The sequence below is a fragment of the Trachemys scripta genome, chromosome 1 (genome assembly GCF_013100865.1).
Source record: "Trachemys scripta elegans isolate TJP31775 chromosome 1, CAS_Tse_1.0, whole genome shotgun sequence".
Lineage (NCBI taxonomy): Eukaryota > Metazoa > Chordata > Testudines > Emydidae > Trachemys > Trachemys scripta.
Window position 1 is genome coordinate 149,173,037 of NC_048298.1, and position 14,547 is coordinate 149,187,583.

Below are 14,547 nucleotides of genomic sequence, written 5' to 3' on the forward strand. Positions count from 1 at the left end.
GAGAGAGTGAAAACATGAGGTGAAGACAACACATCGAGCGCCGACTCTAGCCACAGGTGATTAAAAGGAACTGAGGGGTCAACGCAGTGCCACCCTTATACAACCAAGGGAGGGACTATGGCTGCAGGGTGTGAGTGCTGCCCCAACGGGTACTGGCTCAGGTGTGCGCACACACCCATATGTAACACATGGTTGCATCTACTTGAAGATTAGGCCCTCTATCATGTATACAAAAGGAGTCATTCCAGCCCTGGGCTCCCCACACAGCTCTGCCAATGCCCCTCACTCCAGCCCTGCAGCCCCCCTGCTATCCCAATCCTGGGCTCCCCACACAGCTCTGCCAATGCTCCTCTCTCCTGCCCTGCAGTACACCGAAGTGTTCCAATCCTGAGCTCCCCACAGATTTGTCAATGAATCTCCATTCTGACCTACAACACTTCCTGCTTTTGCAATCCTGAGCTCCCACATAGCTCTGCCAGTGAACCATAAAGCCTGACCTGCAGTATCCTCTGCTATGCTAGTGCAAGGCCATACGTAGCAATGTGAATGCACCTTATTCTTGCTCTTGGCCCTGGTCTACACTATGAGTTTAGATCAAATTTAGCAGCGTTAGATCGCTTTAACCCTGCATCCGTCCACCTGAGAAAGCAATTTTTGTCGACTTAAGGGGCTCTTAAAATCTATTTCTGTACTCCTCCCCGACAAGAGGATTAGCACTGAAATCGACATTGCTGTGTCGAATTTGGGGTAGTGTGAATGCAATTCGACGGTATTGGCCTCCGGGAGCTATCCCAGAGTGCTCCATTGTGACCGCTCTAGACAGCGCTCTCAACTCAGATCCACTGGCCAAGTAACCGGGAACTTCTGAATTTCATTTCCTGTTTGGCCAGCGTGGCCAGCTGATCAGCACGGGTGACCATGCAGTCCCAGAATCGCAAAAGAGCTCCAGCATCGACTGAATGGGAGCTACTGGATCTGATCGCTGTATGGGGAGATGAATCCGTGCTATCAGAACTCCATTCCAAAAGACTAAGTGCCAAAATATTTTAAAAGAATCTCTAAGGGCATGAAGGACAAAGGCTACAACAGGGACACACAGCAGTGCCGCATGAAAATTAAGGCGCTCAGGCAAGCCTACCAAAAAGCCAAAGAGGCAAACGGCTTCTCCGGCTCAAAGCCTCAGACATGCCGCTTCTATGATGAGCTGCATGCAATTCTAGGGAGGACCCCCACCACTACCCCACCCCTGTCCGTGGACATCTGCAAGGGGGAAGTCTCATGGAACAGGGATGAGGATTTTGGGGATGAGGAGATGGAGGAGGAGGAGGATAGCACACAACAAGCAAGCAGAGAAACCATTCTCCTCGATAACCAGGAACTGTTTATCACCCTGGAGCCAATACCCTCCCCAACTCTGGCTCACGGATCATGAAGCCAGAGGCGGCACCTCTGGTGAGTGTACCTTTGTAAATATAATGCATGGTTTAAAAGCAAGTGTGTTTAATGATTAATTTGCCCTGAAGACTTGGGATGCATTCACAGACAGTACAGCCCCTCCTTTTAAATGGCCAATCCAATGGGTGCTTGGTATGGGAAAGGAGGGCACTGCTGTTTGAAACCATTCCCACATGTTATGAAGGTTGAAGAAGCTGAAAGACTGTGGCTTACCATAGCTGCCTGCAAGCTGAATTCTGTTGCCCGGCCCTGCGTGTGTGATCTCTCACACCAAACTGGCAGGCCCTCACTATAAGAGGCAAAATGCGACCTTGTACCGAAAGCACATGTGCTCTTAATGTTAACAGATTGGTTCACTGTGAAAGAGTCTACCCATTGTTCTCTAAAATGTGTCTTTTTAAAGACTACTCTCTCTTTTTTTCCTCCTGCAGCTGCAAATGTTTCAATGCTCCCCCTATCATCTCCGTCCCAGAGGCTAGTGCAGATAAGGCGGCAGAAAAAAAAAATGCACTTGCGATGAAATGTTCTCTGAGCTCATGCAGTCCTCTTGCCATGAAAGAGCTCAGCAGAATGCATGGAGGCAAACAATGTCAGAGTCCAGGAAAGCAGAAAATGAACGCAAGGACAGGAGGGACAAGCGAGATGAGAGGTGGCAGGAGCAAGAGGAGAGGAGACAGGATGCAATGCTGAGACTACCGGGAGATCAAACCAATATGCTCCGGCATCTGGTAGAGCTGCAGGAAATGCAGCAGGAGCACAGACCGCCACTGCAGCCCCTGTGTAACCACCTGCCCTCCTCCCCAAGTTCCATAGCCTCCTCACCCAGACGCCCAAGAACGTGGGGGGGAAAGGGGAGAGACCCTCTAGGCACCCAACCACTCTAGAGGACTGCCCAAGCAACAGAAAGCTGTCATTCAATAACTTTTGAAGTGCAGTGTGGCCTTGTCCTTCCCTCCTACCCTCATCCACCACCCCACCCAGTACTTCCCTCCTCACCCACCCCTCCCAGGCTCCTTGGCAGTTATCCCCCTATTTGTGTGATGAATTAATAAAGAATGCATGATTTTGAAACAATAATGACTTTATTGCCTCTGCAAGAGGGGATAGAAGGGGGGAGGGCAGCTGGCTTACAGGGAACTAGAGTGAACGTAGGGGGCGGGTTTTCATCAAGGAGAAACAAACTGAACTGTCACACCGTAGCCTGGCCAGTCATGAAACTGGTTTTCAAAGCTTCTCTGATGCGCAGCGCACCCTGCTGCACTTTTCTAATCGCCCTGGTGTCTGGCTACGTGTAATCAGCGGCCAGGCGATTTGCCTCAACCTCCCACACCGCCATAAATGTCCCCCCCCTTACTCTCACAGATATTGTGGAGATGCAATACTGTGGAGCAGCAAGCGGCAATAAAAATTGGAATATTGGTTTCGCTGAGATCTAACCAAGTCAGTAAACTGCGCCAGCGTGCTCAAGGCCAGTGCAACCATTTAGGCAAACTAGGCGGCTGCCTAGGGCGCCTAGTGGTTGGGGGCGCCTAAAAGCCCGCTCAGGCGAGGAGGCATAGGCAGGGAGTTCCTTATCCACGTGGTGCTCGGGCACCACGCGTCCCCCTCCGGCCCCACCAGCAGCCCCCCCACACCTTCCCCGAGTGTCCTCTGGCTCCAACTTGCTGCCCCCACACCCACTCGCTTTTCACGGGCCCCCAGAGCAGAGGAGCTGAACGTCTCTGCCCGGGAGCAGAGCCTGTCTGTCTTTGTCTCCTCCATGCTGCTTCCCTGCACCAACTGCTTCCACAGGGTCCTAGTGCCCCCCTTGTCCACTGCCAGGGCAGACTGACTGAGCCTGCCCTTCCCTCTCAGACCCTTTCATTTTCCAATAGGACCCTCCAGCAGCACAGGGGACCCCCCCCCGCCGCAGTCACCACTCCTACCCCATGTTGGGCAAGGAGGCACCCCCATCCCTCACCCCCAGTGAGGCTACAGTCAGCAGCAACAGCAGGGAAGGAGGCACACGCAGCGCCCCACCATGGGGTAGGCGAGGAAGATTCCAGGACCCTGAGAGGACCCTAGGAGCACATGCAGTGACAGCAGTGGGGGTGAGTGTGCTGGTAGGGGGGCTCGTACCCCAGAGCTTGCTGCTGCTGGCAGGGAAAGAGCTGGGGGGGGGGGGGGAGTCCTCCTCTCTGGCCCTTGTCCCAGAGCAGCCTGCCTGTACCCCAAACTTATCCCCACCTCTGCCCCACCCCAGAGCCCACACCCCCAGCCAGAGCTTTCACCCCCCCACTGCACCCTCAACCCTCTGCCAGAGCCCTGAGCCCTTCCAGCACCCCAAACACCTTATCCCCAGTCCCAGCCAGAGCCCTCATCCCCCACACTCCTACTTTCGCCCTGAGCCCCTCCCACACTCCAAACCCCTCATCTGCAGCCATACTCCACAGCCCTCACTCCTGCACCCCATCCCTCTGCACCCCTCCCATCCCAAAACTCCCTCCCAGAGCCTGCACCCCAATCCCCTGCCCCAGCCTAGGGCCTGCACCCCAGACCTCCTCCCTCACCCAAACTCTCTCCCAGAGCCTTGGACAGGTGGAGGGCGGAGTTTGGGCAGGGGCGGGTTCTGGGCACCACCAAAATTTCTACAAACATGCCACCCCTGCGAGGAGGTGGAGTGAAGGTGAGCTGGGGCGGGGAGGGCCGCCCGCAGTAACGGAGGGGGACGCACAGGGGAACCACTTCCCGCCCCAGATCACCTCCACTCTGCCTCCTCCGCTGAGCACACAGCCCCCGCTCTAAGTCTCCTCCAATCAGCGCTGCAAGCCTGGGAGGGGAGGAGAATTAGAGCGGCGCCGGCGTGCTCAGCGGAGGAGGCGGAGCCAAGGTGAACTGGGACGGGCTCCCCAGGCGGGGTTAGCTGCCGCGGGGGGGGCTCCCCAGGTGGGGGGCTGGGGGGGCGGCGAGGAGGGGGGGGGGGGGGGGGGGGGGGCGCGCAAGGTGGAAGTTTTGCCTAGGGCGCGAAACTTCCTTGCACTGGCCCTGGGCGTGCTTTTAAACATCCAAATGCGCATTCTACCACCATTCTGCACTTGCTCAGCCTATAGTTGAACAGCTCCTTACTAATGTCCAGGGTGCCTGTGTATGGCTTCATGAGCCATGGCATTAAGAGGTAGGCTGGGTCCCCAAGGATAACTATAGGCATTTCAATGTCCCCAACAGTTATTTTCTGGTCTAGGAAGTAAGTCCCTTCCTCCAGCTTTTGAAACAGAGCAGAGTGCCTGAAGACGCGAGCATCATGTACCTTTCCCGGCCATCCCACATTGATGTTGGTGAAACATCCCTTGTGATCCACCCGTGCTTGCAGCACCATTGAAAAGTACCCCTTGTGGTTTATGTACTGGCTGCCAAGGTGCTCCGGTCCCAAGATAGATGGAACCCATATCCCTATCGCCCTACCCAGTTAGGGAATCCCATTGCAGCAAAGCCATCCACTATGAGCTGCACATTTCCCAGAGTCACTACCCTGGATAGCAGCAGCTCAGTGATTGCGTTGGTTACTTGGATCACAGCAGCCCCCACAGTAGATTTACCCACTCCAAACTGATTATTGACTGACTGGTAGCTGTCTGGCATTACAAGCTTCCAGAGGGCTATCGCCACTCATCTGTGAACTGTGAGGGCTGCTCTCATCTTGGTATTCTTGCGCTTCAGGGCAGGGGACAGCAAGTCACAAAATTCCATGAAAGTGCCCTTACGCATGCGAAAGTTTCGCAGCCACTGAGAATCATCCCAGACCTGCAACACTATGCGGTCCCACCAGTCTGTGCTTGTTTCCCGGGCCCAGAATCGGCATTCCACAGCATGAACCTGCCCCATTACCACCATGATGTCCAAATTGCCAGGGCCTGTGCTTTGAGAGAAGTCTGTGTCCATGTCCTCATCGCTATTGTGATTGCAGTGTCATCGCCTCTTTGCCTGCTTTTGCGGGTTCTGATTCTGCACATACTGCAGGATAATGCGCGAGGTGTTTACACTGCTCACAACAGCAGCGGTGAGCTGAGCGGGCTCCATGCTTGCTGTGGTATGGTGTCTGAAGGAGAGCAGAGATGCAGCGGAATCGGTGGATGACGACGGATGCCACGAGAATAGATATTTATACCGAACGATGAGAGGACCTGCGAGGTGGATTCATGGCACCAGGAGAGCAGAATTGCAGTGGAAGCAGTGGAGGACAACGGTTAGCACCGTACACATTTCCCGAGTACCCAGGAGCCCATGAAAGACAACATGGAGAAATTCACTGTTGAAGCAATATCAGCAGAGCAGAGTTGCAGTGGAAGCGGTGTATGACGACGGTTAGCAGTCCTACTGCACCGTATGCTGCCAGCAGCACCCAGGACACAGCAGCGTCGTCGTCAGTGAGCTGAGCTGAGCGGGCTGCACGCTTGCCATGGTATGGTGTCTGCCGTTGCTTTCACGGAGGGAGGGGCGACTGATGACATGTACCCAAAACCACCCGTAACAATATTTTTGCCCCGTCAGGCACTGGGAGCTTAACCCAGAATTACAATGGATGGCAGAGACTGTGGGAACTGTGGGATAGCTACCCACAGTGCACCGCTCCGTAAGTCAATACTAGCTATGGTAGTGAAGACACGCTCCGCCGACTTGATGCGCTTAGTGTGGACATACGCAGTCGACTGTATAAAATCAATTTCTAAAAATGGACTTCTATAAAATCGACCTAATTTCGTAGTGTAGACATACCCTTGTACACTCCAGTCCTTGTCTGCTGCTGGGCATAGGCAGCCAACTTTGTACCAGATTGCCAGGCAAAAAAACCTTCATTAACCTGGAGTTAATGCTGAGCGGAGGTACCGTCAACTTTTAGTGAGAAAAAGCCTTAAGACAGTGTTTCAATTGTTAAATAAAGTGAAAGTTCAAAGTGAAGGTTCCACATAAAAACAAACACACACATTAAAATGCTGAAAACTGTTAGCCAGCTTCAGCCTTAACTGGTCTATTCTCCAGGTCTCATTGTTTTGCAATGAGAAGCAATTTTCACTAGCCTTAACCAGGCTGTTTTTAAGCCCTCGGATGCAGGGTCATCTCATAGGAGGAACACAGACTATGGTATTTCTTATCCTCCTCAGGAATTCACTCCAGGGAGCTATTGTGTAGAATTTAAATACATTCCTGGGGCAACATTATTTTTTGTTTCTCACCAAGCTCAACACGCAGCTCATCCGCTCTGCGTTAAGAGAGCTGTGCTCTGAGACTGGGATGGGAAGAGAGGCTGTGCCTGTGACTCTATAGGCCAGGGGTCTCAAGCTCAAATGACCATGAGGGCCGCATGAGGACTAGTGCATTGGCCCGAGGGCCGCATCACTGACACCCACCCCTTGCTGCCCTCGGCCCCGCCCCCACTCTACCCCTTCCATGAGGCTCTGCTCCTGCCCCGCCTCTTCCAACCCCTTCCCCCAAGTCCTCACCCCAACTCTGCTCCCTCCCTGCCCCCAGGGCAGGGAGTTGAGGTGCAGGTGGTGTGCAGGGTATGGCAGGGGGCTCAGGGCAGGGACTTGGGGTGTGGAGTGCAGGAGGGGTGAGGGGTGTAGCAGGGGGTTGGGGTGCAGGGTGTGGCAGGGGGGTCAGGGCAGGGAGTTGGCGTGTGGTGGGTGTAGGATATGGCAGGGGGCTCTAGACAGGGGGTTGGGGTGCAGGCTCTGGCCCAGCGCTGCTTACCGAGAGTGGTTCCGGGGTGGCAGCACTGCCTGCCCTAGCCCCTGGCCCCGCCCTGCTCTAGGAAGCAGCCGGAGTCCCGGGGAGGGGGGCGGGGAACGGCGCCATGTACTGCTCTTGCTCCTCCAGGTACCTCCCCCAAAGCTCCCATTGGCCGTGGTTCCCCATTCCCGGCCAATGGGAACTGCGGGGTGCAGTGCCTGGAAGCAAGAGCACAGAGCCCTCTACTTCCCCTCCCCTCCTCCCCCCCCAGCCCTGCCCGGGGCTGCAGGGACATAATTCCAGCCGCTTCAGGGAGCGGTGCGGGGCTCACGGCACCATGGGGTAGGCAGAGGGGCAGGGGGGCATGGGGAGCTTGGCGGGCCACATGAAAGGACCCCGCGGGCTGCATGTTTGAGACCCCTGCCATAGGCCATGTCTGGCTTGCGAGTCACATGTGGCTTTTTTACAGTTAAAGTGCAGCTCACTGAGCCTGCCCCCACCCCTAAACCATTCTTCACTTACCAGACTTGGTGGGGGGGAGCTTGGGACCTCTGCCTTGCAGCAGGGTAGGGGCTTCTGCCCAGCAGGCACGAGGGTCTCGGGGGCTTCAGCCCACTGGGCGCGCCTGCTGGGGCTCGGGGTTTCAACCAGGAGCGAGGCTGAAGCCCTGAGCTCCAGCAGGTGTCTCCCAGAGGGCAGAAGCCCTGAGCCCCAGTAGGGGCACCCCGGCTCTTGAACTTCTTAAATTTGTCATGTGGCTTGCAGGCTCAGTAAGTTTGGCCACCCTTTCTATATAGCCTAGCTTCACTCTGTGGGAATTCATCCCTGGTGTTAGGAAGCACTTCTCTACTGACTTCAATGTAGTTCCTTCTACTGTGGGTAGTGGCAGATGTAGAGCTTGGTGTTAATGACTATAGCATGTGGTAAATCTGCCTGGGAGTGAAATGGATTAGGATTACACTGCTGGTGGGGAGCAACAGACTGGCCTCCCTGTGTGTGCATGCGTCTGCATATGTGAATGCCCATAGCATGCTTCTATTTATCTGTCTGCACCTGAACTTCACATTTTGCAGTTCTCTCCATGGCCACATGATGTCCCCAGTGTCACTGTGCAAGGAAGCAGTGGATAGAAGCCGTTCAAAGGAAAGCAGCTCATTGAAAAATCAAGAATTTATCTTTAAAATGTCCTTAGCCACTATCGGAGATAAATCCAGCATTTGTCATTGCAGTAATAAACCTATGAGACTAAGGGGAGAGAAGGAGGAGCAAGGGAATGTCAAATACCATGATGAATCTACTAAGTGAGAACTCACTGTCTAATACATGTCCAGGCCCGATTACACCCATTCTCACTCCAGACAGCAGTCGCATATCCAGGAGGCTCTGCCTTCTCACTTCCACTTCCAACAAACTGGTTCAATTTATTGTTTGAGGCCAATCAATTAGCAACAAAGCTTCCAGGCAACTCTTAGATCGACTCAGACTAAGAATATGTTTTATTGCCACACTCTCTGCATGACACTTTCATTAATTCATTCTTTCTCTGCCCTGATATGGCCTCACTCAGCTTCACTGTGCCACCTTCCTCACTGCCCCATGCAGCTTCCTCCATAGCCCCTCTGCCACCTCTCACCAACACAATAGTCTCACCTACCTCTCCTGTTTCACCCTTCTCTGCATTTATTCTGTGTTGCATCTTTGGATAAAATTCTGATCTGCTAAGAATTATAGATTTTTCAATACCCTATGGTTCCACACCGGGGATTCAACCAGGGACCTCAAGAGACAAAAAAATGGAGTTGCTACAACTAAAGAGCCAACTGTAATAGACACATATCCTCGGCAGCTCAGACCTAGATTAGAACCTGTAACACAAACACACACACACACACACACACACACACACACACACACACACATACTTACTTACTTTTGGGTTATAAATACATTGTGGGCTTAGCAAAACTTTCCTGTCAGTGAATGCAATTTACGAATTCATTGTTTCTCATTACTGATATTATAATCTTACAAAAACAAGACAACTCTCAATGAAACCAAAAGGCAACAATTTTAACAAAGTGAAACTTTGCTTACGAACATGTAATTGACATGTGGAACTCACGTCCGCCAGATATTTTTCAGACAAACTGCTTAGTAGGATTATATGTGCCCTACTGGAGTGGTGTGTTTTTGCACTAATCAATCAGTACATTTGTTGATGGAGACTCTTCATTCCATCTGAGTAGTGTTCAGTCAAAACAACCTGGAGGGAATAACAGAGTCCCCAGTTTGGGGAATGGATGGCACCGGTGACTGGTACTGGCGGATAGTGTCTTTCACCAATAGATCATTGATTCATGTCCAGCACACATTAGTAGCAACTTAAAGCTGTTACCAGCTGATGGCTGTTCAGTAGTCTGTAATTTTTCTTTTGAGTCAAGCGCCTAGTGATCAAGCAATCACACCAAACATTGCCACAATTGACCTCTTCTCAGCATTCTCAGCACAGAGGTGAAGGAGTGAATGACAGGCGGAGACTGAACTCCCTTTTTCACTGCTAGAGTGGGTCCCCTGGATCAGGGTGGGAAGCATATTGGCACAAGGTTTTGGACAAGTTTGTGCCACCACCTGTTCTATGGAATAAGCAGGGAACTTCAGTCTCCAGAGCTGTCAATTAGACATCTGTCACCAAGGCTGAATGGCCGTATGTTCAAAAGGATGGCCCTCCATTTTGCAGGTGCAAATCAAACAATTAGAGGTACAATTGATCACAGTCTCTCCCATGAAAAAGGGAAACCAGTCATCAGCATGTGGAAAATTTGCCCCCAAGTTTATTATCTTGCCAGTCACTGAAGTGATGACTTCCCCCCGCCTTACATCTTAAGCTTTAGCATTCAGAGAAAGAAAGAAGAAAGGAAGGAACTGGGGAATCAACTCAGTCTTGCCAACTCTCATGATGACCCTTGCAGCAGATTGGGGACTATCCAGTTTATTGCGCTGAGTGCAGCATGTATGATTACCTGCCCTGTGGGCAGCTGGCACGTGTGTGCATTCAGTGCAAGGAGCTCCTGGCCCTCAGAGACTGAGTACGGGCTTTGGAGGCCAGGGTGGTGGAACTGGAGGAGTTAAGGGAGGCAGAGAGGTATGTTGATGAGGCTTTCCGGGACACTGTAGATTTGTCCCACCTCCAGTCAGACAGCTCCTGCACTGTTAAGGAGGATGAAAGGCTCAGGGAAGGAGAGCAGTCAACGGGAGCAGAGGGAAACCTTCCCATAGTTGGGACCCTCCTTCCAGATGATGTTGGGGTATCCTCTCGCACTGAGGTTACCTCTCTGGGGTTGGGAACTCCAGTCATTAGGAAAAGGCAGGTGTTAGTAATGGGAGATTCGCTCATTAGAGACATAGATAGCTGGGTTTGTGATGACCGGGAGAACTGTATGGTGACTGCCTGGTGCGAAGGTTGCGGATCTCTCGAGGCATCTACATAGACTTATGTTTAGTGCTGGGGTGGAGCCGGTGGTCATGGTACATATAGGTACCAATGATGTAGGGAAGGGTAGGAAAGACATCCTGGAGGCCAAATTCAGGGTGCTAGGAAAGAGACTGAAATACAGGACCTCTATGGTAGCATTCTCAGAAATGCTTCCAGTTCCATGCGCAGGGTCAGGTAGGCAGGCAGAGCTTCAGAGTCTCAATGCATGGATGAGATGATGGTGTAGAGAGGAGGGGTTTAGATTTATTAGGAACTAGGGAAACTTTTGGGATAGGGAGAGCCTATACAGGTAGGATGGGCTCCACCTAAACCAAAGTGGATCCAGACTGCTGGCACTTAACATTAAAAAGGTTGCAGAGCAGTTTTTAAACAGAGAGATGGGGGAAAGCCAATTGCTGCAGTGGAGCACGTGGATTGGACAAAGACTTCTCTTAGAGGCAAGTCTATTGATAGAGATTCTCTAGGTTCTAGTCAGGAGGAGAGGCTGGAAGAGGATAAAGCATGGGTCAGATCAGATGAGAAACATTCACATAAAAAAGAATCTGACATCAGAAAAGGGCAGACAACTAAACAGTGACAAGTTTTTTAAAGTGCTTGTACACAAATGCTAGAAGTCTAAATAATAAGTTGGGTGAACTAGAGTGCCTCGTGTTAAAGGAGGATATTGATATAATAGGCAACAAAGAAACCTGGTGGAGTGGGAACAATCAACGAGACACAATCATTCCAGGGTACAAAATATATCGGAAGGACAGAACAGGTCATGCGGGGGGGGGGAAGTGGCACTATATATGAAATAAAATGTAGAATCAAATGAAGTAAAAATCTTAAATGAATCCACATGTTCCATAGAATCTCTATGGATAGTAATTCAATGGTCTAATAAGAATATAACAGTAGGGATCAATTATCAACCACCTGACCAGGACAATGATAGTGATGATGAAATGCTAAGGGAGATTAGAGAGGCTATCAAAATAAAGGACTCGATAATAGTGGGGGATTTCAATTATCCCAATATTGACTGGGTACATGTCACCTCAGGACAAAATGCAGACACAAAATTTCTTGATACTTTAAATGACTGCTTCTTGGAGCAGCTGGTACAGGAGCCCACAAGGGGAGAGGCAATTCTCGATTTAGTCCTGAGTGGAGCACAGGAGCTGGTCGAAGAGGTAACTATAACAGGACCACTTGGAAATAGTGACCATAATATAATAACATTTAACATTCCTGTGGTGGGAAGAACACCTCAACAGCCCAACACTGTGGCATTTAATTTCAGAAAGGGGAACTATGCAAAAATTAGGTTAGTTAAACAGAAATTAAAAGGTACAGTGACTAGAGTGAAATCCCTGCAAGCTGCATGGACACTTTTCAAAGACACCATAATAGAGGCCCAACTAAATGTATACCCCAAATTAAAAAACACAGTAAAAAGAACTAAAAAAGAGCCACTGTGGCTTAACAAGAAAGGAGAATAAACACTGCCAAATTAAGTGTAAAAATGTAATCGGAAATGCCAAAAAGGAGTTTGAAGAACAGCTAGCCAAAAACTCAAAAGGTAATAAAGTGTTTTTTAAGTACATTAGAAGCAGGAAGCCTGCTAAACAACCAGTGGGGCCCCTGGACAATCGAGATACAAAAGGAGCACTTAAAGACGATAAAGTCATTGCGGAGAAACTAAATGAATTCTTTGCTTCAGTCTTCACGGCTGAGGATGTTAGGGAGATTCCCAAACCTGAGCTGTCCTTTGTAGGTGACAAATCTGAGGAATTGTCACAGATTGAAGTGTCACTAGAGGAAGTTTTGGAATTAATTGATAAACTTAACAGTAACAAGTTACCGGGACCAGATGGCATTCACCCAAGAGTTCTGAAAGAACTCAAATGTGAAATTGCAGAACTATTAACTATGGTTTGTAACCTGTCCTTTAAATCTGCTTCTGTACCCAATGACTGGAAGATAGCTAATGTAACACCAATATTTAAAAAGGGCTCTAGAGGTGATCCCAGCAGTTACAGACCGGTAAGTCTAACATCAGTACCGGGCAAATTAGTTGAAACAATAATAAAGAATAAAATTGTCAGACACATAGAAGAACATAAAGTCAACATGGTTTCTGTAAAGGGAAATCATGTCTTACTAATCTATTAGAGTTCTTTGCAGGGATCAATAAACATGTGGACAAGGGGGATCCAGTGGACATAGTGTACTTAGATTTCCAGAAAGCCTTTGACAAGGTCCCTCACCAAAGGCTCTTATGTAAATTAAGTTGTCATGGGATAAAAGGGAAGATCCTTTCATGGATTGAGAATTGGTTAAAAGACAGGGAACAAAGGGTAGGAATAAATGGTAAATTTTCAGAATGGAGAGGGGTAACTAGTGGTGTTCCCCAAGGGTCAGTCCTAGAACCAATCCTATTCAACTTATTCATAAATGATCTGGAGAAAGGGGTAAACAGTGAGGTGGCAAAGTTTGTAGACGATACTAAACTGCTCAAGATAGTTAAGACCAAAGCAGACTGTGAAGAACTTCAAAAAGATCTCACAAAACTAAGTGATTGGGCAACAAAATGGCAAATGAAACTTAATGTGGATAAATGTAAAGTAATGCACATTGGAAAAAATAACCCTAACTATACATACAATATGATGGGGGCTAATTTAGCTACAACCAATCAGGAAAGAGATCTTGGAGTCATCATGGATAGTTCTCTGAAAACGTCCACGCAGTGTGCAGCGACAGTCAAAAAAGCAAACAGGATGTTAGGAATCATTCAAAAAGGGATAGAGAATAAGACGGAGACTATCTTATTGCCTTTATATAAATCCATGGTACGCCCACATCTTGAATACTGCGTACAGATGTGGTCTCCTCATCCCAAAAAAGATATACTGGCATTACAAAAAGTTCAGAAAAAGGCAACTAAAATGATTAGGGGTTTGGAATGGGTCCCATATGAGGAGAGATTAAAGAGGCTAGGACTTTTCAGCTTAGAAAAGAGGAGACTAAGGAGGGATATGATAGAAGTATATAAAATCATGAGTGGTGTGGAGAAAGTGAATAAGGAAAAGTTATTTACTTGTTCCCATAATATAAGAACTAGGGGCCACCAAATGAAATTAATGGGCAGCAGGTTTAAAACAAATAAAAGGAAATTCTTCTTCACACAGCACACAGTCAGTCAACTTGTGGAACTCCTTGCCTGAGGAGGTTATAGTCCTAGCCTTCATAACAGGGTTTAAAAGAGAACTAGATTAAATTCATGGAGGTTAAGTCCATTAATGGCCATTAGCCAGGATAGGTAAGGAATGGTGTCCCTAGCCTCTGTTTGTCACAGGCTGGAGATGGATGGCAGGAGAGAGATCAGTTGATCATTACCTGTTAGGTTCACTCCCTCTGGGGTACCTGGCATTGGCCACTGTCGGTAGACAGGATAAACTGGGCTGGAGGGACCTTTGGTCTGACCCAGTATGGCCACTCTTATGTTCTTGAGTTTTACCATATTTGCCGTTTTTCTTAAAGCCCCAACTCCTGGAACCATGTGATTATGGGAGAAGTTTCAGGTTTCATTTAAAAGAAAAAGATTTCTAGCCTTTGTGGTTACTGAGAAAACTCTGAAAACACAAACCCTAAAGGCCAGGGAACCAGAAGGCAAACAAAAAACAACACGTAGTAATTTTTAAAAAAATCCCCAGATATTTAAGCCAATCCTGTGATCTTTGGGGCTGGCAACTCTGTCCTCGACCACAGAGTCATGGATTTGTTTTTGTTCCAGTGCTCTTAAAAGCACACCCCCCCCCGAATTCATCAGTCACAATAATTCTGAATAGTTTGATCTGCTATAGAACTTATCATGTGTATCTTTCTCCATTAAAGCTTCACAGCAT